Consider the following 27,485-nt stretch of genomic DNA (forward strand, 5'->3'; position numbering starts at 1 on the left):
TTCGAATTTATTTTTATATATCTGTTGTAAAAAAATATTTAAATTTCTGATAGCTATATATGTAGGAAAGTAACATATTACTTGCAACATTATCATTACCAATTACTTTTCTTTTAATAACGACGTTCCATTTTTTATTTATAACGTTAATAGTAACGCAGTTACTTTTTTTGGAAAACGATAATAAATAAAAATATAATTGTTACTTTTGTCGTTACTTTACACATAATATATATGGAGAACGTGCATAAGCGAGTTTCAAAAGAAAAAAGCATTATGTTCAACTATGTTGCGATTAATCACAATCATCATAATCATTGTAGATCTCTGTTGAATTGGTCCATTAATAATCAAGACAATTGAATGCCTCTCTAAAAAGGAGTCATCAAAGTTCGGTGCAGAATAAGTAACAGAAATTGCTACTTATTACTTTTTAAGTAATGATAACAATAACAAGTTACTTTTATAAAATAACTTTCGCAATATTTTACACATATTTATTACAAATGTGTTAAAAATAAAAAATTTAAAGTTGAGTCTCTGAAAATTGAGAAGAGTAATAGAATTTTTCAAAAAAAAACATTCTTTTTCAGTGTAAAAAGCCTTACAAAAAATATATATTAGTTGAGAAATAAAATGTTGATTAAAATTTATTGTTCACAGTGTTATCGATCGACGTTGTTAACGTTAAACAATCATTCGTTCCTAGATCGTGTATGTAACTCGAGTCATAACGTGATAACGCGTCTGGTAATGACCGAACTTTTATGCAGCATTGTATAACATAATCTCGAAAGGCGATACGCGCTTTATCATTTCGAAAAGAAAATTTATGAAACAACTTGGATCCCAAACGGGCACTTTTCCCGAAATTACGGCACTGCCGTTGTCGGGGTCCTTCCTATTCACGATGGTCGTACGTACACGCCTATGGACTTGGATGTGGCTATAAATTAGGTTTTATGAGGGAGATAAAATGCGCGTTATTATCTAAACGGCGACGCCTTTACAGAGATCGTGGCCCACGCTATTCTTTGATCGCGTACGTGTGCGTGAAAGTGTGTGCATGCGTGAGTGCGTGCGTGTGCAGTGCGGAAAGGCATTCACCCTCGAATACGTCGTCTACGACGGTCCCTTCGTAATACGCATAGATTGACTGTCAAGTCCAGGGAATGAATAGGAAATTGGATGGGAAGAATAGTTCGACACGGGAGATAATCTTTATCGCGTAATGTTTCCATATTTTCTCGCGCTGAGTTCTCTGTTCGTTAAAAAGGATCATCCATGCTGATTATCGTCACAAGAATTATGCACTATTGTGAGAGAAAAGTTTTTGGTATTTGTGACTATTTATACTTTTTTGTAGTCATTTTATGGACAAATCATATTTTATATGATTATCTAAAAAAAATGATCATAAATTATTTAAATTAAAGTAATTGTAATCATTTTATATTTAATAAATTTATATTACTATAATTTATAGTTATTTTTAGTACTAACTGTATATATTTGTTGATAAAATCATACATATTAGCTATTAATATTATATCGGCTATTAATAATAACTATAATTATAGTAACATAACTATAATCATAAATATCAAAAATCTTTTCTTCTCTCGGTGTAGTGAGGTATAAACGCATTTAGCATACTTTATGTTGTTCAACCTAACGTTTATCATTGTCATAAGCGATAGACATGTTTAACTTACATATAATCTTATGTATTTCCTAGACAAAAAGTGATAAAAAGGAAAGACTAAAAGATTTAGATATTTAAGCGCAGCACGATACATAGACTATGAAAATTGGAATAGCAGTGAAAACATTAATCACATCGCATATATTAAGGCGTCGTATTTCTTAGTTATCATATATCACCGATTTTAATGGCTGTAGAGATTCACATACGAAGATTTGTTGTTTCAGTGGCATGGTTAGTTTAAGTCTATCATTAATTTCACTATGACAAGTACCGGCCGGAAATTTATTACCTGGCGTGCCTTTGTGAGTGCGCATGTTTTTCTACGTAACGATGAAGCGAGATTATTTATAAACCATGATTAAACGCTTCATGCCAAAGTCATACGAAAAAAAGCTTGAAATATTAAACAGTCCATGCACGTTCACGGAGTCACTTCTGTCAGTCACACACTCTTTCCTCGCTGCATAATTTACTCAAACTCTTAGTTTAAGTGCACACGAGCTTAAGTGTCCACGTGTCGTTTATATTAGATGACGCGAGGAATGCACGTCGATATAACATCGTCATGATACCACAGATTAATATTCGATCGTAGTACCGCGGAGATGAGATGGGCGCTTTACTGGATATAATCCTGAAAGACGAAACGTGCGACTTACGGAGCGCGTGGCGACGTCCACTATAATTTATAACACCAGGGCACCGGCAACAAGAGCAGTCAGAAATGACCACCCAGTGGCAGGGTAAAGGATGTTCAGTCATAACATCTGATGAAGCGAAACATTAACGAGGCGATATATCAGTCGGCTCTTATAGACGCAAGCGTGGGCGGTATTCCGGGCATCATTCAGAGGAACGAGCACGAAATGAAATGTGAAAGAAGTAATTCCACGGGACTATCGGTTCTCTTCATCGTACCGATGAGACATTTCTTATGTTATTCATGATCTAGGAACTCGCAAGGAATGATCTTTGGACTGACCGAATTTTTCCTTTTCGTCACGATTTAATTTTATCAATATACACAAGTAAGGGTGTTTACTATCAGGATAAACTGGAATTTTTGAGGAATTTCTTTTTATCCTTAAAAAAAAAAACTTATCGATTTTCATAGAATTTTATCGGTACTTAAAAACATTGTGGAATTTTAAATTGAAATTCTGTTTCTTTCTGAAAGAATTGTTTCTTTGATAGATTTTTCTTGATGCAAAATGTTTATAACCGGTTAGCAATAAATATACATAGCATGTACATCTGTATCACGTACATTCTGATGCGTTTCGCTATTAGATTTTTATTAATCCTAGAATGTTATCACTATTGAGTGATAACAGTATTAATTATGAATGGTATAGTTGCTGTACTATAATATAAGTTTTTTTTATACACTTCGTACTTTTAATGACTAAATACTTATAATTTAGACCTTTATATATAATCACAAATAAATAATTATTAATTTCAAAAGAAGGAATTAATAAACATACTAGCATTCAATGTTGAAATGATATGGAGTATGTAGTCCAATTGTGTGTGTATGTGTGTGTCTCATAATACTTAAATAAGACTAGATCATCGTACTAAGATATGCCTTCAGTAATCACTAATTTCCCGTTTCCATCAATGTAAATTAACTTTAATCTTAGTTCAACTTACTCTTCGTCTTTTTCAGTTCTAAAGATTAGAAAAAGACGAAGAGTAAGTTGAATCGAGAATTAAAATTAATCTACATTGATGAAAATGGGCATAAAAAGGTCCAATTTGTAAAAAGCTAAGATAAATAAGACAAGTTTTTAAAAATTCTGTCCGTTATTAATTTGAACTCTCTGGGCTGCGTTCAGAAATCATGCCTCTAGGGTGCATTTTTGCTATAGTATACGTAACCTATAGCTTAGAGTTATTATCTTTACAAGGTTATTATCTTCAAGAGTTATTATCTTTTTAAAAAAGATAAAAAATGCGATAGCTGGACTTATCGCACGACCATGTTGGAACAATTTAAAATCCTAAAAGTATTAAGATGTTATCGATGAGATTCTGTCAAAAGAGTGTAAAAGTAAAAAAAAAAATTCTCTGAAAATTCCAGTTTGTCCAGATAGTAAACATCTTGTCTTTCGATAACAAAGAACGAGTGATAAATGATTTCAATTGTATGTATAAGCGCATGGCACTTGTACGTAATGTCTTCTACTGTCATTCTAATTTTTTAACCTTAGAATGCTATCAATACATAAATTTTACATACAAGTGCATGATATTTGTACGTAAAATTTATGTATTGACATTCTAAGGTTAAAAAATTAGAATAACAGTAGAAAACAACATTACTAAGCAGAAAAGAGCAGCTTACTGATACTATTGTATGTATATTATATGTAATGAATCTTTCTTATACTATCCTATAAGTTTCGTGGCTCCACAGTTGTAGAAAATTATATATAGTCTCGTGGAAAGCTCTGTCTTTTACTTTTAATTTTCAGATTTTACTTTTAATTATATGGCTCGCTTGCGTCACATTCTAATTTATCTCAAAGCTCCATTAAAAATTTTTCTAATCTTACCTTATTAAGATAAAAATTTTAAATAAAAATACCTGAAAATTTTGGAAATTTTTGGACATTTAAAAAAATCAGATTTCAATAAATCCTTGGCAGATATAAATAATACGTATCTCATCAATCATTATAATATAATTGCTACATTTGCAAGTTATTTTCTGTTATAACGTCTTTCTGAATCAGATTTTACAAACGAAAGTTGACAAATTACAGCAAAACATTGCGCTATACTATCCCGGAAGAAATGCAAGTTGCTCTATAATGGTAAAAGGAGGCAGAGAGGTACTTTGCACGTACGCAGTGAACAGTTTCCATCGGGGCTCTGTTATATCATGCATGTATATTCATCCCTGGGGATTATCCCACTATTCGAGCTGGAATAAAAATGGTATAACCATTCCGCTCGATACTATTCCGGAAGGACAAATAAACGAATACATGGATATTTAAAACGCGCTAAGGTACTATTCCGCGTGCAGTGAAACGTTTTACTAGAATAATTTCCAGTAATCGACTCTGGCATTTTTTTCTGTAAATTGCTGGACAGTCGAGTTACAATTTGGCAATATCGGTGCAATGACAAACAGTCACTTTGATAGAATTCTACCGTAACTATTTGCCGTCTGATGCATTATTCCGTCGCGGTATTCTGTAACGTAAAGAATCTTAACGCGCACGTTGCTCACTTTTATTCCGTTGACAGAAGAAGCTGGTCTTGAGCCGACATTATAAATAATCGTACTGCTTGTACATACGGCCGGCGCCATAAGTCGGTGTAGAAAAATACGAGCAGCCGCGGCGGCTGCAATGGGAAAGAACATCATTACTCATTGGTTTGAACTCAGCTTCGAACAGCTAATGAGTTTGGCGTGCCGGTGACGGTCATACTTGATGTATTCTTCTCGACAATTGCCTAAATATGTCGCTCTTTTACTTCCAAAGTGACACAATTGAAAAAACATGATTTTTGAGTTTATTATTATAATTATTTTGAATGAGTTCAGTAAACATTACTTTATCAATCATCAAAAGTAAACTAATTTAACTTCACAGAAAATCATTACAGTTCACAAAAATGGTGTCTAAAAAAATCATCACAATTAAAAGAGTGGTTTTTTAAAAGATTATAAAATGAAAATGTGAGACAGAAATATAAAAAAAATGTCATTATGTTAAAAATAATTTTTATTGGTGATATTATTTGATTAGTTAAAACACTGATCAATACTGAAATCCCACATCAAAACAGCCAATTTTTATTAATTTTATAATGCTAATATATATCAATAAAAATTAATTTTAGCTCTAGTTTTCATAATATATTAATTGTAAGTTTGAAAATTTTGAATTTGATGTAAGAATTAAATCAACATTATTTTGCAACACGAATATAAATATTTGTGATGTATTTTATATGCTGAATAAGAATTTGTTGTTTAAATTTGGCTGTCATATCCATTTTGAAAAAAATAACATCAAAAAGGTACTAAAAAATGACGATTTTGAAGGTTTTCATGATATTGTAGAGCATTAAATTTTATTTCTAAATTTCATTTATATCACGCGAAAGTATCAACTTTAGATTTAAAATGCACTTTGCCTCGTCATTCAATATCATTTTTCGTTTTCGAGATATATTAATTTGAATATAAATAGCTCTCTTTTTCCATGTAATGATGCATGTATTTGAATTGCTACATTTCGAAAACGAAAAATCATATCAAAACGAAATAAAATGCATTTCAAAGTTAATACTTTCGCGTGGTATACGGAACTTAAAATATACGGAACAACGTTATGAAAACCTTTAAAATTATTGTGTGTGCATCTTTAATGCTATTTTTCTTAAAAGTACGAATATATCTGAAATGATTATTCACATTTACATACAAAAAAAGGATTAAATTTTGTTATTCAGTACAATTTTCTATCAATTTGACAAATACTTTTTCCTCTTTTCTAGGAAACGTAATTTTTGGAGTTGTGTCACTTTTGAAATAAGGAATCATATGATGAAGATAATTAATATTTGCGGCTAATACATCAATCGCTAACAGACGTTGTTTATATTCACGATGCATACGTAGACTAACTATAAAACTTTTTTTGCTAAGAGTTATACACGTATTCCTAATTAGAGATGTGCGTTGTTAATTTAAAAAAAATATGTATATATATATATATATATATATATATAAGAGTTTCGAGATGAATGTTTAAACAATATTGAAAATATAATACCTATTTTGTTAAAGCAGTAATTTTACATAAACGTATTCCTTCCATCGGAATAAAATTCTACCGGAATGATAATAAATGAATAGATTGTCAGAGAGGGCAAATTGCGCGCGTGGAATTACAGATTCATACGTACAAAGCGCATAACTCGTCAATCTCCCGTGCGGTTTTAAAGATCCCAGCGTCTGGAGCGTACCGAATAAAGGGAGACGGTAAATCTGTCGTGGATATGGGCAGTCACGGCGGCAGCACTGTGCAGCCGCCCATTATTCATTGGCTTAAGCCGAGCACCGAACAGCTAATGAGGCCGGCATACCGGCGTGTCCGCGGCGATCATAGCCGGTGGACAGGCATAATAATCCGGCAGAGATTGCCGATCGGCGAAACGTCTGTCGGCGTGGCACGGTAGTCACAGATGGAACCTCGATATGGCCAGCGAGAGTGCGTGTCGGGGTGAGAGAGAGAGAGAGAGAGAGAGAGACGGGAATGAGAGATCATTCCTGGAAGCCGTTAACTACGTCGTCGCGTCCTGACGCGTGTACCGATCCGTGTACGCGTTGCCGATTAAGGCCGCCACACGTCAACCTGATCGATCGGGCCGAGAAACGGACCGCGATCTATTCCGCGACCGAACCGTTGAGTCTCGCCGATTACGGCGGGATGTACGATCGTGCGCGATTCGCGAGTCTCTTTCTGTTTCTTTCTCTCTCTTTGATTTTCGCAATCGTTGTTTTATCCGTTTTGAAATGACTGCCGCGGAAAAATGAGACAAACGAACACCGTTAGTTTTAAGCTCGTTGATTGTTGATTTAATCCTTCGAAGATGACACTAAAATCTGTTATTATCAACTGAGGCTGTGAGAGGCATTTAATATATATTAATTAAAAGACGTTAATTAAATTTCAAGAAACCGAAATGATATAATTCGTATAAAGATGGAATTACTAAATTTATTTTAATAAGGAATAATCAAAATTTGCATATGTATTGTAACATAAAGAAAATTAAATTATTTGACATTTTTGTGTTAAAGTGGCCATTGCTACAATAGTAGAATTAAGAATTAATAATAAATTCAAATATAATATATTTTTTATTTTCACATTACATCATAGGGGAAGCTGAATTATCTTTACTCATCAGAATCTTTGTCGTCTAAACAACCATGGCATAGAGAATTCAATAGACTTTATAGCTTCGGAGGGATATAATTGAATGGATTTAATAGACTTACCCCAGTCGACACTAACTAAAAGTAGCATAATATCAATGTTACAATTTCGCACTCAACACTATAACTGTTATGTAACACCATGTGTTACATTACATTTACATTGTTGAGTGCAAAGTTATAACATTAATATTACGTTATTGTTACTTTATGTCGACTGGGAACAAACATCATTTTTAGCTCCACAGAGGTAAAAAGTAACGTGAACACATCGAGATTTGTTTGTAAAGTTACGATATATAGGAGGTTGTATTTTTTTTTCTTTTTGGAATGTCAAATGCGTTATCGAGTCCGTCCCTAATCGGTCGTGGCACATCCACGACCGACCTGGCAACACGCTCGCTATAGTTAGGCGACGATAACCATACGTCAGTCTCGAGTTAGGGTCGGCTCGGAAGGTGAAATACGCGTCACGATCAATCGTCGTGAAATTGCAGTTTTCTAAATTTTTTCCGGGGCCGGCATATCATGGCGAGAATATACGGCCGGCCATCTCTCGGTACGTGGTGGTGAAAGGGATAAGACGTGTGTGGCAGGCGCATTTTACGACCGTGTTTCCCATTCGAGTACTCTAGGCGAGCGAGAGCTCTAGTGCGCAAACATATCTCTTCTAAGATGAGTTCGGGCGATCATTTTCGCTCTCTGTGTGCGCATCCTGCTGTTGCGCGAGACGTCTGCCATTTCATCTGTCGGGAAGGCAGTCTTCGGTTTTGTACACATAGACTCCCATCATTATAGCATTCTGCATCCTGCGAGCAAAATAACGGCGTAATGGAGCGTCTCGGGAGCTTTCCCCGTTCGTTTCCTCGCGGAGGATACGTCTGTCTATAAACGCTGCAATAAATTTCTCTTGGTTGCTTCTCTCAGTTCAAATTTCGACTGATTTATACAATGACGAATCACGCAACAGGAAAGCGACAAAGTCCATCGTCGCGGGGGGGGAAAAATTAGCGTAAATCGATGTCGTTTATGATACTATCGCGTAATACGTTATTACTTTGTTACTCATGTCCGTTCATACGCCGTTATGTTGTCATAAGGGCAAGTGCGATGAATGATATAAAACGGCATTACATATGTTCTACTACACTGCATATTTCATTCGCCTCTTACACGACCCGACATATCGATCGCGTCGCGAGATATGTTGAGTTACTTGTGCAAAAGTCGTTTCAGCTTCTCGCGCTATAAATCGGAACGAGTATATCTCAATCTTCGCAAAATGTACAGTGTAATATAAAATTCTTTACAATATAATCTTTTGTAAGACTTATTGTATAACATAAAATAATGCATGTTAAATATTATATATTTGCGATTATATTTTACCGATTTTTTTTTTTTATTACAAAATACTATTGGCGATTATGATATAATATTATAGCTCACTATTACATGCTGACGATATAAGATAAAATATGTGTCTAAATATGTGTGATTTTATTTTATTATTTGCATCTTTTTTTCGGTCAAAATAAAATATTATTGGCGATTATAACTCTTAATATATGAGGGTATGATGTAAATAAAAGATACAATGTAATATATAAAATTCGTTACAATGCGTAACCTTTCGTAAGATATAATGTGCGATAAATATATATATTCTAAATGTGATCATATTTTACCTTTTGTCGATCCCAAAATACTACTATTGATTACATGGCAGTGAGTGTAACAATAAGTATTTGTTACCTGCGAAATTCTCAGATTTCCAAAGCAAACTTTGCCGAGTTTTTATTCCCTGAATTTTATTGATTTTTTTCATTCGGCAACACAAAAGCTCTCTAAGAAATTAGCAACGGGTATCGAAACGGGACGAAACCGGGGAAAATGTCCGGCACGAGGAAGTAAATCTCATTGTGTGCTTGTATACCGTGGTCATTAGTCATGACCTTTGTACGAATGAATGAGAAGATTAACTGGTAGGCGTTTAGCGTGGGCGGGCAGCTGAGGATCGTCCCTTGACGTTCACGAGCACCTGGAGAATCTACGCCGGTGAAATTACGGCGGAAACGAGAGAGGCAGAGGGTGGAAAAGCGCGGAGGGATGGCAGGACAGGATACCCCCGGTGCGGTCTGCTAATGAGAACCACCGCGGGACATTCGTCTTTCATGCCGGACACGTTGACACATTTCTGCCCTCTCGGCAGGAATGGAACAAGACGCACAACCCAAGAGCATCTGCCACGCGACAGTCCTTGTCTCGTCGTTTCCGAAACGAGCGCTTTAACCAGTTGACGGCGTGATATCCCGGTGCAGATATTCGCCTGTCTTATTCGATAATTTATGTTTCCTTCTCGTCCCCGATGCGCAACGTCAAAATGGATTCCGAACGATGTCCACGGATGTCTGGATCAATGTCCGCGTGTCCTTAACTGCACGCTGGCAAATTTAAACCCTCCATTGTCCTTGAACGAGGACACTTTTACATAGTTACATTTGATTTTTTTAAATTGTGTAGATATGGCATAAAAATTGATCTTGAAACTTTTTTACTTTTGAGATTGTAATGCCGCGTTGATAAAAAAGTGACATAAGTCAAAAAAGTAATTTTGAGATAACAGAGGGAAATCGAAAGGCTAATATATTATTGTGGAAAAATGACACATGTGTCAGCATATTGTGTGTATGGACAAGTGTCACAACTTTGATAAGAGATAAAAAAATACAATTCTATACTAGAATCGCAGGATTCGAATACTTTGATTTTGAAAACTTGTGCAATAATTTTAAAGAATACATTTTAAAGAATCTCTTACTTCAAAAGTGCCACAACTCAAAACATGATTTTCGATTGATTACCATGAATGAGTTAAATAAACGTTACCCTATCAATTATCAAAAATAAATTAATAAACTAACTAATAAATTAATAATTTAACTTCGTAAAAATAGTTAAAACTAAAAAAGATGGTTAAAAAAAATTGTCAAAATTATCATAATTAAAAGAAGGTAATTTTTTAAGAATCGTGAAACAAAAATGATAAGAATGATTTTTGATTACTTAAGAATATATTCCTTTTATCAATATTATTTGATTATCGAATAATTATTTGTCAAGTTGAAAAATAATTTTTCCTCTTTCCTGGAAAACTTAATTTTTTGAGCTGTCACTTTTGAAGTAAGAGAATGACATTATAATTAAAAATCTAACATGAAAAGAAAATAACAACAATAAAATGCTGAGAGTGAAAATTTAAATATCAACCACAAAAAGTTATGGAATCATCAATTCAATTTCATTCTTATTTTTTATTATAATAACATCCAGAAAATTTAATGTTTGGCCTTCTAACTCCAAAGTGAATTGGAGCGTCAGTTATACAGAATTTAATATTTCTTGTGCTCTATTTTGAACTGCTATGATACAATGCTGACCACTTATCTTAAATAAAACACTAAAGGGCTACTAAAGGTAACCTCCAATGATGAGTGCTTTCCATCAAGAATACAATGTAACATAGTGAATCGTTTCATCCTTGTTTTTAATGTAGGCAAACAACAAGGATGTAATGATTCATTGTGTTACACTGTGTCTAACTGTGTCCTCGATGTGACCAGATCTCTTGTCCTAATCATTCAATATCTAGTCCGTGATAATGGGAGATAACTACCGATGGACATTCTAAAATGTTATAGATAACATTGTCAAAAATAAAATAAGTGAAATTCAAAATTAGTGAGATAGCTCTCTTTAGGAATGTTAATTATTTGAAGTAAACTCCCATATTTTAGTTATAGATATTATTAGAGAAATTAAAATTTCACTATTCTAAAACATTATTCCCCAATTCAGAAAAAATTTTAAAAACTTTTACTAAAAAAATAACTAATTTTAAGTTGTGTTAAACTTTGCTATCACACGCGTCGATATGGTACCATATTCTTGGAACGTTTATGAAGTTTCAATTAAAACTGCGATTATGCGATAACAGTTCGTTTTCTTAATTTCGTTAAAAATACTTTTTATTAATGAATACTGAAAATCGCATAATCGCAGTTTAAATTGAAACTTCACAAACGTTCGAAGAATACGTTGCAATACACGTGAAACACTCAAGCACTTAGCGTCTTAGCGTCGTCGTTTGACCGTTACTTACAAAGTAAGCGAAACTCGAGCTCGCATTGTTACCGCAGGCAGGCATGGTTACCGGACTTCGAGCATCGCCGATGAAAGACGACACGCTGTCTGGCTATTCTGGGCAGAAGCCCGACTCGTAGGACATAATTTCTCTTTATTAGATACAGCGTGTCGTTCTCCAAGGTGGATAAAAGGGAAATAGAGACAAATTCTTTTGATATCGGAGAGGGTATCGCGGGGCCGGGGAGATAGGCGCGGAACAAAAGGGGTACATTTTCTCGGTGAAATGTCGTCTCACCCTTGGACTAATACTGGCAGTATTAGCCGGCGGCATCTTGATATCATCCGGCGAACTTGCCAACTCCTTTATACAGACATTTATTTCCTGGCGTATCTGTTACAGCCAAGTGGCGGTCTCGCAGATTGCGCTACTTTGCTCTGTGCCGACCCATTCTGTCCTCTTCCCTCCGCCCATTTTCAAAGGACTTGGAGGAATTGAGGAAAACATAATCGTAAGTCATTCGTTATGGCTACGAAATAGCAATTACCTCGCTCGTACGAAGACAATACGTACTCGGTAATGGATGCACGAGTTATATTTGAATCGTATTTCGCGAGTGTCGTTAACTCCATAATATACGTCTGTCTTCTAGAGAAGACGGAATTGTATGTATATAATAATTTTTATGCGCCACTTTCGTCAACGAAGACATCTGCATTAATACTTGATGAAACGCGACGTCGCACATCGGTAACTGCTATTTGTAACTACGTAGTCATATCTCGACCTAGATATCCGATTCGTGTCTCGCTCAAAGCGTTTTCAGCAAAGATGAAGAGAGCTAAACCGTACATCGTCCTAAAGCGGCCTCTAACTCCTCCGGCGACCTCTCCGGCTTTATGCCAGCGAGAACAGCCAACTATATGCCACGCAAGAAAACACAAACTTTATACGTTACGGCGAAACTGCCGCATCGAGGGAGGGGAACAAAAGACCCGCGCGCGGAGACATTACGGAAGAGGAAAATACGTGGCGGCTAGCTGCTGCGAGGGGCTCGTAAAGAAGGAACGTAGAGCACTGTGGTATAACGTCGAGGACAACGTTTATACGCGAACACGCTTTTCTCGCCATTTTTTTCCCCTCAAATTGTTTCGTTGCGGCTTTAATCTTTGTGTTACCAAGCGCTAGTCGAGCATTTTTTACGAAAATAAGATACGCGGATCGTAAACACGGTTGCACCTTTCGACTAGTGTTTCGCTGAAAATTGACGGCTCTCCGGTAGGAGATCGATAGCTGAAATTGAAACTTTCTTGTAGTGCATGTTTCTCTTTAAAAAAAGATCATCGTACTGTTAAATATCAAAAAAGCAATGGTAACCCAATCCCTTAAGTTAAATAACATGTTGTTATTTTCAACTTCCACGTGCGTAATCAAATTTAAACCAATCTATTTCTATGGTTAGTTTAAAAATGAAAAATGTCTATATTAACGTATGCATTTAGAAAATTAGTAAATAATAAATTAAACTGAGTTAAATTTAATGTATTTTCTTGAGTTAAATCGATTTAATTCCATTGTTTTAGTTAAATTGATGATATATTTCAGTAAACTCCAACTAAAAGTAGCATAACACGAAAATTATAATTTCACACTCAACAATATAAATATATATATGTCATATAATATATGTGCGTAACAGTTATATTGTTCAGTGTGAAATTATACCATTGATTTTATGTTACTTTTAGTTAGTATTTACTAGGATGGAATATTAAGAGCACTGACGACCCGTAGAAATGATTAAAAACAATTTAAATTTAGTATAATTTGATTTTATTATGAATTTAACAGTGCAGATTTGATCCTTTTTTGCCGGAGATATCTTTCTAAAAAATCGGAGGAAAATTTGACGAGCGCATTTAAAAAAAGTCGTCAAAATTTCAGGGATAGGAAATAACGCCGTTATTTTTACTTTGAAAATAACGGTTTGGTAATGACGTTGTAATTTTTATGACGGTAATGATAACTAACTAAAAGCTAAGATTGGAAAAGTCACTTTCGAAAAGTAATTTATCATCATTACGCGTTATTTATTGGAAGAAAAATGAAAAAAAAAAAAAAACTCGTTACATGTAACGAGTTAAAATAAGCGAGTATAAAAGTAACACGTAATGGTGACAAGTTACTTTTCAAAAATGACTTCCCAACCTTTTAGTTAGTTATCGTTACCGTCGTAAAAAATTGCAACGTCATTACCAAATCGTTATTATAAAAAGTAACGGTAAAAATAACGAAGTTACTTCTCATCCCTGCAAAATTTGGTTAGCCGAAGATTTAGTAAAAAGCTGGAGCCTCCAGCTCGGTTGAAAACCGAAGAGGTGGCAATCGTGATCGTAAAGTGTGCATGTACGTACACGCGGCGCGCAACCGCTCTTGATAAACAAGAAAAGTGCCGAGAAAGGTTACGAGAATCGATGGCACCAGTTTCCCGTCGACTTATATATATATATTTTTTTTATTCCATTCTAATCGGTGGTGGCGACAAACGCAGCGGAAACCGAGTCACCCGTCGGCGTGTCGGCGTGTCGCCGCGATTCCTGGCCACCTGTCCCCGATGAACTTCCCTTCGGCGCATCCTGTACACGTGTAGAATGTATCCTGTCGCCCTGCTGCGGGTAACAGAGTATTTGTTAATGCCCGTGCGCGATCAGCGTGCGGCCTCCGTGCAAACATGTCAACTTGTCGCGCCGCAGTGACTCCGCACGCGGACAGGGACAGTCGGGGCCGCTCGGTCACTGTTGCATGTCACGACACTGTTGCTATTTAGCCTTCCATCACTCCTGTCTTTTATGCCACTCACGTGACACGTGCATTACCGACTCTTGTGGAAGCCGCTTTCCGCGCCACTGACAGGCATGTTTTATACAGTATACGCCCGTCGTGACCTGGGCAAATTGGATTTTTCTATCGCGGCCAAAGCGAACGATTTTAAACGAAACGATTCAAGCGTTACTGCTGGCTGCAAAACGCTTAATAACGTTATATCCGAATACTTATTTTTCATTAATCGCACTTTTAAAATGGTAACGAAGTTATTATAAACACACAATAAAAAAACATTCTGTATTTGCCTTAAAAATCTTAAAATTTTTATATTGTATTTTTAACATATCCGAGTATTAATTTAATATGATTTCTTTAAAATATTATTTTAATATTTTATATTAAATTAATATTTAACGTTTCTTAGAATTAAAATAACATAATTTATGAGTAAATGAATAAATAACATAAAAATAATGTAGTTTTCAAACATTAATTTTAATAATAAGATAAGTGAAAAAACATAAATATATGTATTAATTTAATTATAAATATTAATTTTACTGAAGAAATATATTTTCACAATTTGTTTTTGAAATAATAAAGTGTTACATTTTTTGTGTTAATTTTAACAATGTTTGTGTTACTTTCTTGTTACTTTTCTCTACTACTTACTTACATAAAATTACTTTCTCTGAATATTAAACAAGAAAATTTTTCACAATAAAGGAGTATATAACCACAACACAGATTGTTTTTTGTGATATTTAAAATTATCAAGATTCAGATTAAACTTAGACATTTCGGCCAACATCTGGCCATCTTCAGTAAGAATACAAAATATCCCGCATTAATACATAAAATTAAGACAATAAATTTCGCAGTCATACAATTAGCAAATCACACTCTCTTTCTTCTTATTAGTGAATCCATAATACTTGATTGATGAATCAAATGCAATGTCTCGAATTGTGTAGAACGAAAATTACTAAATTCTAACATACAACGGATATGCTATTAATTTGTTTTAATCTAATTATTAGAAGGTTACAATTCTTTACCTAGTTTTTCAGCAATTCGGTGAAATTTGTGCGTCATCACCGACAATGTAATGAATAAATAGATGGAACAATATCGTGATAGCGTGTTAATTTTGTTTGTCGTTACTTTGCTCTGTGATGAATATTTATACGCAAAAGTTGAGAACTTTCTCGAATTATTCTTTGGTAAGAGAGAGATCTTATTTTAAAAGAGGTAAATAAACGTGTCGTTATATGTTCCTTTATTGTGAAAAATTTTACTATTAAAGACTTTTTCATTATTTATATATTAAATAAGAGTACTAAGCAATAGTGATTCTTTTATTACTCAAAGTAATTTTTTTTCAGTATTAAATTACTATAAAGATAACATATTGAGTTAAATTAACACAAAAATTTGAATAGATTGTTTGAGATTCCGTGAAATGTGGTAAACTTAACATAATTTTCCAATAAAAAATCTCACTTTCTTTTATCGTGTATTTCTCCGAATGAGAAATTCGTCAATGGTCAATATAGTAATTTGTCGATTTTTTCACGAGTGTCATGAATGAATTTTTACAAACGTATTTCATTAAGATTCTAGCCTCAGAACGAGACCCATGATTCATATAATCTTTGTGTTAGCTCAAAGAAGAGTTTCGAGGACACTTATAGCATAAATAATGATATCTCCCCTGGTCCGCATTCAACCGCCGCTCCCCAACCAATAAGCAACGCTTCCCTATCACCGAAAGTGACTGACAAGCACTCCGTCAGCATCATATTTCCCAAACATAACGAGATTAAGTCGCATTGTGACGGCACTCAAAGCTAATTTACATTCTAATCCATATACTTTCCACCCTTCGAGTCTCTCTCCGTCGTGTTCACTAAATGATATTTTTATTCCCGTAAGAAGTATATGCATATTTTTCAATAGTGACATTTGAGAAATCATTTTCGGAGTATTTACATAAACTGATATTATCTCACCCGAATATGACAGACCTTACGGAAGATATAATTTAAATGACAAAGAAGTATGAGAGATTTGGAATGAAGGACTGGCTACTCGAACGATTGCCAAGAAATGTAAATGTATACTGAAAATTTATACGCGATGTGTGCATGACGCTTGTGGTACCCGGTAATGTAGCTCTTTCGCAAGAATGTCTGCACGTTGACAAGGCATCGTGCGAAAGAACAGAGAGAGAGAGAAAGAGAGAGACAGAGAGAGAGAGAGAGAGAGAGAGGAGAGAGAGAGAGAGAGAGAGACTATCAAACGAAAGACCGCGTCAGATGGAATTAGACACGGTTCGGCGGATTAACCGTTTGGCTCGACGCGCCGTTAGAGGATAACAATTTAGAGTAAGCAGAAGTAGATTGACGGTGGCAGCGTTTGCGAAATGTTCGCGCCAGCCGTCATCCCGTATCATATAATCTTGGTAATTATCTCGCTAAAGTTACTCGCGTCATTCAAAGGTGATAAATTCAACTCGCCTTCACGTATCTGAGCCTACTATTTTGATAATTGGTGAATTGTAAATGTATGACATGAATTTCTATGAATAATGATAATAATAGTATTTATCTAAGCTTACATTTATAATGTCATAATTAAATCTTTCTTACAATTATTTATTAGACTGTTCAAAAACGTATTATATATATATATATATATATATATCATACTATTATATATATATTTTATATATTTATTATTATTATATATATTATACTTGTACAACTATTTATTTACAGCAAAAATAAAGTACTTTATGGGAATCGTTCTGTTTTATAAATAATCGTTCTATTTTATATCTTTTTTTCTCCCTTCAGTTCCATGACTTTGGATGGATTGTGTAGTTAATAACTACATATTTGAACGCACTAATACGTTGCCATGGTCATAGAGTTACACAGTTAGCCCTCATTGTGCCCGGATATACGAGGTACAGGCAGGGGACACACGAATATCAATGTAAAGCGAGGCGAATCCGGGGCTAGGAGCAATCTCGGCAGTGGATCGACTAGCGGATGACAGGTATCGACCTGGATCAACATCATTTTCCTGTGAAGTGCTACCAGCTCTACCCTGTCTCTCTTCTTCTACGTTCCTGCCTCTTTCACTCTCATCTTTAGCTAGTCTATAACCTAGGGCGTGTGTGTGTGTGTATGTGTGTGTGTGTGTGTGTAAACTTGCACGATAGGAGAGAGAGAGAGAGAGAGAGAAAGAGAGAGAGGCTGATGAGAGGGACGAAAGGCAGGGGGAGGGAGGGAGAGAATTATTAGCTGGCTACTCTACTCCACTACCTACCGTGTTTCTTGATTACTATCGGCGCAGCTGCGCCCACAATTTGTGTTTCCCGTCAACCGTGCGTAAGAGAGCCGTCCGTCAACGTCGTGCCCATAACGATGCCGTAGTCTGATGCTGAGACGCCGCTGATAACCCGATACAGACACGTATCTGTCATAAGGCTTCTCTCCTAATGTATTCTTTTGTCTACCAATATCATGAGACGTAGATTGTACGGGCTTTAATAGTCTGTTCGTATAAACGGAGGTGGAGACCTGTCTTCGACGGTCAACGGACAAGCGTTAACAGGAATGCACATATAAGATAGGTAAATATTTCAATGATGGGACTAATAAGAAAATATGAGTCAGTTTTATATTATTATTGATTATTAACTAATGACGTTACATAAATTAATATCCACATGAAATTTTTGTAATCGAAAAATGTTATAAAAAAATACTATATATATATATATATATGTATATATAATAAAAATATATCTAAAAAAAGAACATTTAAGTAAAATTTCACTTATATATTACACTATCGAACTAGTAACTTCTAATAAATAAATTTTTTAAATTTAAATTTCAGTTTTCTATAATCATGGAAAATACACTATTATACATTTAGGTAAATACATGCACAGTATAATAAATTTGAAAGTATGGACTATGTAAGACTGTCTTACATTAGATGGTAAGAAGATGATTAAAAATATAATTAATCTTGCGAAATTTGAAACGAACAATTTTTTGCGATAATTTTCAATAAAAATTACATGTATTTATTATTTATTTTAACACAAAATATTTAACTTCTTTTTTTTTTGCTATTTTCTTGCTATTATTGATAAATATCTTAATAATTACAAATATATTGTTGATTTTTTCGATCACATTCAATCATTGGATTAGTGTTATCCTTATTTATCTTATATAATTCACTTTATATAAATTATAATTTCGTTAATTAAATGCGATTGAATAACACATAAGCGCATCGAATGGCAAATTTCGAGCGGATTCGTAGACGATTTACGCGCGCAAGTAATAATGTTACGACGATCAAGTTATATGATTTTTTTCCCCCTATCGCTTAAGCCATGCAAATTATAGACAAGGCGATGTTATGTAACAACCAGTATAATGTAAGCTTCTCAGAACGAAACATAATGCTGTTTTAGCAGCTGGAGAACGCGGAGTCGGTGACACCGTCACATCTGTCTTGTGTCTTGCACACCTTTAGGCGTGGCAATTGTGCTCGATATGTAATAGCGCAATTAAGTCAAATTAAATTTTTTTTCATCTCTGGTTATTTGCAAGTCACTTGAGCATAAATGCAAGTTAACTATTATGACCCGGCGATAATTCGTTTTAAATATTTATACGTAGCACTTGCATGAGAAACAAACGAATAAAAAATACGTTGAATGAAAGATCACGAATATCATTTGTGGTAATTACAAAATCAAAATGCAGAAATGTCATATGTTTAAGTTAAGATTTATAATGACTTCAAAGGTAAAGATTTATTAGTGATTTCAGAGTCATTTTATTGTTATTTAAACGACGTGTGGTATATTTATTAGTATATTATTTTTTCGTTGAACATATTATCAGTATTGAAGTAACTCATTACTTGTAACGAAGTTACAATTATAGTTATTTTTTGAATAACTAACTTTGTTCCTTTATTTCTGTAATTTAATTTGATTATATTTTTTTTATAACTAGTAACTAATTTAATAGTTATTTTTATAGTTATTTTATATCGAACTTGTTTGTCAACATATGGTGACCAAAATGAAGGGAATACTGATTGTTTCTTTCTAAATTGTAGAATGTGATATCTTTATCCTAATCACAAGAAATTATCAATAAATTATCACTGATTGTTTACTGAACACTCATTCTGATTGCCTATATATTGACGAATACACGACATTTATAAAATATGATAATCATCACACTCTGTAAATGTCTATTAAAAATTAAATGATTATCAAGTCTGTTAAAAATTAAGTGATTATCGATTACATCATTTTTTTACATATTTGTAAGTCTCAGTTTTAATTATATTTTCTTTTTTTTTCTTTTTTTCATAATATAATGTAAATCATAAAATAAGGGTGCAGTATATCTGCCAGTAAGACAGATTATAAGCTAACTTAATCTTACATTGTAGTATCAAATAGCCCTATCGAAGCTGAAGAATCATATTTATAGAAAATAATCCTCAAAAAAGAATTGTTACATTACATGTTTGTATCTTGCAGAAAAGTAGGTATAAAATATGCATATAAATCAACAAAAAACATTTTATATTGAAGTGAAAGGATTCCAGAAAATCTTATATATATTTTCTTGTAAATATATTGTACAGATGACTCCTGTAAAAGAAAAGAATAAGAATATGTGATGTTACTGTCTACTATGTCAGTTTTGATGGGGTCTATTTTGACAGACACTTATTTTTACTTATTTTATGAAAAAGTTAACTATTACAAACGGCATTATAAAAATTGTTATATTATTTGACAGTAGATACTTTCTAGTTTGTATTTATGTTTTTAAAGTTTCATTTGTAATATGACGATATTGGTGACTCCTTCCCCTATAATAAAACGTCTTCATATTCATATTATTAATATAATTCTAAGTGTATATCTTCATTTATTATAAATAATATAGTGTATAACACTGAATGTTTGGTATAATTACTAAAATAATTCAATAATATTAGAAGTGTATAAAGTTTTTATATTTAAAATAGCGATGCAAAAAATTAAAAAATCGTAACAGACTGAAAAGTAACGACTCGTTTAAAATTATTGTAACTGTAATGTGTTACTTTCTAGAATTGGAAACTTATAATAATAACTAGTTATTTTTTGAGAAAAAAAATTGTAACTTTAATTACTACTTGTAAATCGTAACCTTTTACGAACTTTCCCAATTCTGCATATTATGCAGTTTACATTTTACAAAACTCTCCGGATTTTGACATTCGCGCTTTTTCTCTCTTTCTTTCTCTTCTCCCCGTTTAATCATAATTTTTGAGGCTATCTGGGCGGGACTGCGAACGTGGTAGAAATGGACCAGCATTCGTTTTGCGGTGAGAGAAAAAGAAGGGAGAGAGGCAGTTTGAAATTTACCGCCGGCGGACAGAGGAGTGGCTGCATGGCGGGCTGTCAGCTGTTTTCCGAATTCTGTCAATTCTTGTCAGTTGCATCGACCAGTTTAGCATAAAAATGCTGTTACGGTAGATGGTCGGCTTTCGAAGGCTCTGGCCGACACGGTACAAACGTATCGTATATCAAAGCAGGCGGCCATGGTCGGGGAAAATAAGAAAGTTTTTGTTCTCTTTATGGTGCCCACGGTCGCCGTGGGCGGTGTCTGATATACGATCGTTGTTCAGCATTTTGTTGACGAAAAAGCTACTGTATCGGCATGCATTTTATCTCGCGAACGCGACGTCTTTGATAATATTTTTAACGCGGTACATATAGACAAGACTGATGGAGAATTCTGGTTTCTTTAAAAAACCTTAAGAGAAATTTGTACCGCATCCATTACGAAATTCGCAACACCTCGGGCATGTCCGAAAGATTATAATAACATGCTGCAGGTGAGCGTTAGATTTAATCGAACACATATATGTATTCCTATTTTAGTTTTAAACGCTACATAACGCAAAATGTGATTTATATTTCCACATAATTCCCAGATAATATTTATAATATGTACTTGATTTTATAGAGAAAGAGAGAGTGTGTATGTGAAATATGTATAATACATATATAAAATCATAGCTGATTTATTGGTCAGATGTTTCGTCGGTCAAGTGTTAAACAAGCTGCCATATAAAATTCGGAGCGGAATTCATTAAACCGTCCTGAAACCAATATCCATGTACACTGGGAGTGGCGCAAATTTCAGGGTATGCCGGCTTTGGGCCTATTCCCCGGATGCCTATTTAACTACTGTAGTTAACGTAATATGACATCCGCCGCGGCAAGCGATTACGGTGGAACACGCGATGCAAATTTACGGTATTATCGTAATAAACAGGTTATAAAGGTTGATAGCTTCCTCGTGTATTGAAATTACACCACTGCATCGTGTGGCTTTTACACGTTCGTGTCCCGGCCGTGTGTGTGTGTGTGTGTGTGCATTTCATGCATTTTCGTCTACGTATACGTGCCGTTTGTGCGCGTATGCGTTTTCTGCGTGTATATACGAATGCGCACGCACACACCGGTGCACGTTGGACGTATACAAACCGGGTACGTTATTAAGAATGTTAACGTATGCTCGTGACGGGCTGTCAGGAACCCCCTTATCCGGCTGAGCTCGCCTCGGTTGGCAGATATAAATATGCAATAGCGCTTGTCATGCGCAGCGCCTAATAATTGAATGTATAATAAAGAAGGCGTCGCTCGGTGTCATGCTGACAGACAGACTACAGAGAGACTACGAGCGCGAGAGGAACGTAAGCGCAGACAAACGTCGACTGTCAATTTCATTTGCTTCTTCCACCAAGCCGCCTGTCTGCTTATCTCGGACGTCTTTCGCGATTGCTCCCGATCGTTGAGGGACCGTGGAATCGACGCTTCCTGTTATTTATCAAGCGCGCGCATTAATTAGGAAATTTTATTTCGATCTGCCCACAACTTCGTAATCGTCGAAAGCGACATCGCGATGTTCATTATCTCTTTCTCTCTCTCTCTCTCTCTCTCTGTAAGGATTAGCATATTTTATATCTACCGATATGCTAATGTGATAAATATTAATCAAACCAGGAATATTAAGAATAATAAGGTTTAATATTTTACACTAGGTTGCGTTTTCTCCAAGCAGATACATCGTAGCAGATACATTTGAAATTCTTCCCCTCTCCAACTCCCCGAGGTTTAATCTGACATTGCCAATCTAAGAGAGCGTACATAACATGGCGATGATAAAAATATCGTTCATATGCCATCGGTAGAACGGTAGCCTATCGCACGCCGAAAGAAGAGGGCTGTAAACGGCCGATTCGATATCCATTTGAGACTGAGAGTGCCCTCCACTTCCGTGACAGCTAGGCAAACACCGAACTGACATATAGAATAGCTTTTATTTATTCTACCTTGTTTATTTAGGCTGCCGGGATCGCGTTACCTGAGAGGTTTTGAGTGGCAACGGGGGGAAGGCTACCGTGTCAGCACCGGACCCATTGTCACGCATCAACCCATCGCATCGCAAGCGAAGAACGCAAGCGCACGACACGCGGGCGTAACTGTGCGCGCTAGTATAAATAAATAAATAAATAAATAAATAAAAAGGAAAATGTATATATTGTAAATATATAAGTGGGCGAGGATTGTAATCGGGTTTCTACATTAAAAATAATATTTCGATATAATTTTCCGTTACCTGTGCGCCACTTCGTTGACAGGTGAGAAGTCGTGGCCTCGACTTCGTTAAAAAGCGGACACGTGTACGGTATTTTACAATGCGTTGTTAAGGCCATTAATTTTCTAGCGTGCCCAGCTTTTCCGCGGGAGGCGTAAGGAGAATGTTTCTAGATCACCCGGTGTACTGAATACGGACTGGAGGCGTAATGTATTATACCGGCCGGGCAGGTATATTACAGAGACCCGCAGTTATGCGCGACGGGATATGATTGATGACAAGTCGTTGCCTGTTATGAATATAATATCGATCAATCACGCTATTTACTGGACGAATGCATAGGCCCACTCTATCATCCTCCCCGTATAGTTGCCTGCCTACCTACCTACCTATCTATATCTCTTCCGACGCGACCTGCTTCCATCTAAGCACGGAGCCATTTTTCATTACTCACGGTAACGAATGGTACGAATTGTGTATACGATTTCTTCACGAGTTCCTCGTTGGCTTATTGATTTTGCAATGATATGCGTCCATCTTTATCATTATTCGTTATCAAGATTGTCCTAAATTATGAATAGCAGATACATCCTGTAAGTTGTGTACAACAACAACGCGAGATGGCGAAATGTTTTTGTTTTCTGCCGCTCTCTTTTGACCGATCCGATTCATAACCGGGTGTTATCGTATTATTAATTCTAGTACATTCGTAGCGCTCGTTTAACGAGCTCTTGTATCAAAACGGAAGTTGATTAAAAATGATTTATGATTGCGGAACTTACATTTTTATGGAAGGTAACAGAAAGGTGGAACGGAAACCGTAGGTTTTTATAGCAGAAAAACGATTACCATTCACGCAAGTCTTACATTTCAGCGCGCATTAATTACAGTCTCAAGTGCAGAAATTAACAAAGTGGGTACATTAAGCGACATGATGTATGACATCGGCGGCGAGTCGGAAACTGTTTCTCGCTTCTCACGCGAACGGTTGACTTTTATTGGCGGCTCTCTTGAGAGGGCAGGACAGATCGTCACAGATTGTTATGATTAAACGTTGTGCCTAAAAACTAGTAAAAATACGCGATCGTCGATTTTATCTACTGGAACACACATTATTTCGTATATCTTTTATGTCTGACTCGCCATGGCTGTGCATAAAGAATCGAAAGAGTTTTTTTTGAATTTCCTCAATTATAATGTTCCTTTTTCCATCTTTTATTTCTGTTCTAAAAACATTCATAAGAATTTCAAAAGATTTAATTTTTACGTCACCAATTCTCTAAGCAATTTTTCATATACAAAAAAATTTTTTTATAGTCTATAAAAAATTTGCAATGAAATCGAAATAATAATCTTTTGATGATATTAGTAATAAATTATTATTTTTATTTCGGAGTCCAATTTTTTGTGGGCTTATCTTCAAGGTATCATTTCGACATCATTTCATTAGAACATGATTAAGAAGTCTTATAATGCTACCGCATTTTATTCTATCCTGGTAGTTTTTCACTTACAAGAAATAGAATTCCGGCGCGTCCATCTGGCGGCGATGCCGCGTACTGCTAACGATTTTTTTTCACATTTATTAAGAATAGAAAAAGAACTTCTCAAAGCAACTTAGATTTAATTCCATAAGAAGTTAAAGGACAGGTATATTTCTATAGAATCTTTTTAAAATACTGGAAAAGAACTCTTTCAGTTGTATCTATTATAACGATCATCTGTTTCATTTGGAACATCGACTATCTCTGGCATCTTTTAATAAAACACTCAGCGATACGGGGAAGGTAGGAAGAGGAGAGAGGGCGGGGGAGGGGATAAATAAGAGAGACGTTCAATTAATAACGTCTCATTACTTTTCGCGCAAACGCGTGCGTGTCGTCGCGTACTCGGCATATATTTTCATAAGCCGCGAGCTAACGTCGTCGTAAGCGAAGAGATGTCGGTGAGATGTAGGAAGCAAAATTCATATCTCTCCGGCCTGTGTTGCCGTGCGGGTGGAGGGAGGGAGGGAGGCGATGTTCAATAACAGGCGAAGCCTCGTTAAACTCTTGATAATAGGGTGATTATTTCTTGTTTCACGAGTCTTTCCGAGCGATTCCCCGGTCTCGCCTCGAGTGCCTCCTCAGCCCGTTCTTTGTAGAGCGCAACGCGTACGGGTACGGGAAAAGGAGGCAACGCTCGTAGAAGGAGGCGTGGCTCGGTGCCGTGCTAACGACTCTCGCAAAATCGTTCCCTCCTGTGCTCAGCGCCATCTTGAAGATCCGACGTGACGTTAAACGAACTATGCCGGAGCAAGGAAGTTCGGAATGAGGCGGTAACGACGAGGCACGCGGTAGGAGTCATTTATCACCGTAGTCGTGCTTAAAGGTACGTAACCTGTCGACAACAATTGAATTTCAGGATTCTTCGATCTCAGGAAACCATGTAAACAAAAGCATTCCTCTATTATGGTTTACGATTGCTCCTCTCTTATTAGTTGAACAAAAAAAAAAGATATAGACAATGGACGGTCTTTAAGACTTTGAAAAGCTGACGACAAACATAAAGACTTTTTCTGTCGATTAGCTTCAGCGCGTCAGTCAGTTACACGAATGACGCGCAACGCGTCCCATTAGTTGTCAAGGATATTTTGACGGCAGATGCAGTGACAGAGAAAAAAGGGAAGAAGAAAAGATAAATTGTGTCTCCTCCGCCAATAAATCATGATTTCAATTTCACGGTAACCGTAATTCAAATCAGCATTGGCGAGGATAATCTGTAAAATGTTTATCTTTTTTCTCTCCCTTCCCCTCTACTCCTCTCTCCATACTCTGCACCACCATGGGACGGATTTATCGAGGACACGCCAAAAGGTACCTAATGCCTAGTGCGTTATCTGGTGATCGTTTCCGTGCGTTGTCTCGTACCACGGGGACCGAGTAGCCGGTCGACTATCGGAAGCTTATATGCATTCTTTTTTCGGCCAACAAAAGGTCGTTAAAAATCCGTTAGATGCGGCTGTCAGATAGGCGCGGCACTAGTGCGGTTACGAGAAGAGCTCTCAAGTTGAGCTCTTTGTGCGTGATTTGAATGCAATCCGAGGGATGGTGGATAGGGTACGGGTAGGTAGGCAGACAGGCTGCGTCGCGGGAGTGCGTAGGGGACGAAGTGCAGATTGAAGGGGGAGAGAGACAGAGCGAGAGCGAGCCAACGTGGCAGGGGTTTGGCGGCGCTAATCTCCGATCAGTGTCGAGAGCGTAACGCGATCCGACGCGACGTGACGTGATCCAGACTCGATAGCCAGGCGAATACGAGCCTGACTGCACACACAGCTCTGCGCCGCACGGGTGTTGAGAAGGGCGAAGCCGGCGAGGCTTTACAAAGCGTAGTGCTCCAAGTTCGACATGGATGGGTTCACATGACGTATCTTGCCAAATTGGACTACTTATCGCCCGGTATCGCGTTATACATGCTGGTAAGATTAATATACGTCTCGCGATGGGGTTAGCGAGAGGCAGGGGAGTTTCAAACGTCGACGTGTCGTCGATAATGTTGACTCCCCAACATTCATGATGTTAACGATGACTCTCTCTCTCTCTCTCTCTCTCTCCTCTCTTCTCTTACAGATTTCTATATTCAGCTTTCTTAATTTAGGAATTGTAAGACTCAACAGTTGGATCATACAGTTTTGTATTTCTTAAATAATTATAGTAATGTATAAAAAATTCTAGAGTATGTTAATTTTAAATCAAATATTATCTTATTAAATACCAAAAGTAATAATTAACATTCAAAATGGTTATCTTTAGTTTTGACATAAGTTTTAAGATATTTGAGAAACACATTAACATGGCTGAACATCTTTCCACGGATAAATTCTCCGAAATAACCATTAGAATGGTTTTGTTAGTTTACTAAGCGATGAAAATTGTTTGGTACAGAATCTTTTTGATATTTGATAACATGAACTAAGACTCTAGAATTTATTTTTAATATACACCACAATGATTATTATCATTTAAACGTCAAAACAATGACAACAAATAACGTCAATTTGTTGTTACCTAGCAAGGTAACCTAGCAATAATTTGAACACACAAAATTTTGCAGTGGAACTTTTTTGTACGTGTGAATAGTTAA

At 35.8% G+C, this 27,485-nt stretch overlaps 1 long non-coding RNA gene across 1 annotated transcript in view; it reads left to right on the plus strand.

The window, feature by feature from the left end:
- Window positions 1-27,485, plus strand: part of LOC147908722 (uncharacterized) — a 42,932-nt gene that overhangs the window by 9,581 nt on the left and 5,866 nt on the right. The window contains exon 2 of the long non-coding RNA XR_015545888.1: window positions 23,111-26,820. This is a non-coding gene — a long non-coding RNA (uncharacterized LOC147908722). The remainder of the gene's footprint in view (window positions 1-23,110; window positions 26,821-27,485) is intronic.

Source organism: Acromyrmex echinatior, chromosome 8, assembly GCF_024713525.1.
Source record: "Acromyrmex echinatior isolate Ae372 chromosome 8, ASM2471352v2, whole genome shotgun sequence".
NCBI lineage: Eukaryota > Metazoa > Arthropoda > Insecta > Hymenoptera > Formicidae > Acromyrmex > Acromyrmex echinatior.